The sequence below is a fragment of the Myotis brandtii genome, unplaced genomic scaffold, assembly GCF_000412655.1.
Source record: "Myotis brandtii unplaced genomic scaffold, ASM41265v1 scaffold179, whole genome shotgun sequence".
Taxonomy (NCBI): domain Eukaryota; kingdom Metazoa; phylum Chordata; class Mammalia; order Chiroptera; family Vespertilionidae; genus Myotis; species Myotis brandtii.
The window spans coordinates 2,342,692-2,344,544 of record NW_005356635.1 but is presented as its reverse complement, the minus strand read 5'-3'; positions in this window follow the sequence as shown (position 1 = coordinate 2,344,544).

The following is a 1,853-nucleotide window of genomic DNA, read 5'->3' as shown; positions in this document are numbered from 1 at the left end:
ACTGGTTATTTCCCACATCAAAATTACTTAACAAAATGGGGTTAGCAACGTTAGTTTGCATACTTTCGGGGCACAGGTCTTTCAGTCCCACAGAACAGAGAATAGCATTCTATGCATATTATAATTCAATCATTATCTGTTGAAGGAAGAAATGGAAAGATGGATGGCTTCTTTATGTAAATCTCATAAGTGACATTTAACAGATGTGACCCCCCTCTTTATTAAATAAAATGTTTAGATTCCATTACCATATATGTATATGATATATATACTAGTGGCCCGGTGCATGAATTTGTGCACATTGAAAGGATATTAATTAGAAGAAATATTTTAATATCACTATTCGCCCTTTCTCTATAATAGAGTGTCAACCAAATTCATGATTGACAATGATAGATCAAAACACACGTGTGCGATTGGCACCAGGGAGAGCTTTATATGTATTGCACATGCATGAGTCACCCTAGCCATCCTATCTAATAAAAGAGAAACATGGTAATTAGCGTATGACCGCTACCCTTCCCATTGGCTAATCAGGGCGATATGCAAATTAACTGCCAGCCAAGATGGCGGTTAACCGCCAACAAAGATGGCGGTTAATTTGCATATGTAGGCACAATGCAGGGAGGCCTTTGCCCTGCCCCCCAGCCATGATCGGAGAATCAAGTGCCTTTGCCGCCCCTGCCAGTGATAGCGGGGTGGATCCAGCGATGGGAGCTGGACAGGGGCGAAGCTGGCAGTCCGGGGAGCTAGGGGTCCCTTGCCCAGGCCTAAAGCCTTGGCCACAGGCTTTAGGCCAGGGGCAGAGCCGGCGATCGCGGGGAGCTGGGGGGGTCCCCTGCCCAGGCCCAATGCCTCAGCCAGAGACATTAGGCCTGGGCAGGGGCAGAGCCTGCAATCGTGGGCAGCTGGGCAGGGGCGGAGCCTGCAATCGTGGGGAGCTGGGGGGGTCCCCTGCCCAGGCCTAGTGCCAGGGAGAGGCATTAGCCCTGCCCAGGCCTAATGCCTTGGCCACAGGCATTAGGCCTGGGAAGGGGTGGGGCAGAAGGTCCCTTGGAGAGCTGTGGGTCCCCTGCCCAGGCCTAATGCCTGGGTGAGAGGCATTATGGCGGAGCCGTCAATCGCAGGGAGCAGGGGACGAGTTGGTGATGGTGGGGTGCTGGGGGTCCCTTGCCCAGGCCTAATGCCTTGGCCAGAGGTGTTAGGCCTGAGCATGGGCAGAGCCAGCGATCGTGAGCAGGGGCGGTGTGGGCGATTGTAGGGAGCTGGGGGTCCCCTGCTCAGGCCTAAAGCCTTGGCCAGAGGCATTAGGCCTGGGCAGGGGCGGAGCCTGCAATCGTAGGGAGCTGGGGGTCCCCTTCCCAGGCCTAACGCCTTGGTCAGAGGCATTAGGTCTAGGCAGAGCGGGAGATCGCGGGGAACTGGGGGTCCCCTGCCCAGGCCGAATGCCTCCACCAGAGGCCTTAGGTTTGGGCAGGGGTGGTGCCAGAGATCGTGGGTAGCAGGGGCGGAGCCAGGGATGGTGGGAGCTGGGGGTCCCCTGCCCAGGCCTAATGCCTCAGCCAGAGGCGTTAGTTTGGGCAGGGGCAAAGCCAGCGATCATGGGCAGCAGGGGCTCAGCTGATGATTGAGGGAGCTGGAGGTCCCCTGCCCACGGCTAATGACTCAGCCAGAGGCATTAGGCCTGGGCAGGGGCCAAGCCGGCAATTGGTGTGAACTACAGACGAAACACCTTTTCTGACGGCTCATTGGCTTAGCTCCCTGTATGCCACTGGTAATATTCTTAGTAACTTGGGTAATAAGAATCCAAATAGGTGATCTAGGGTTTTTCACCACACTCCTGGAGAAAAAAA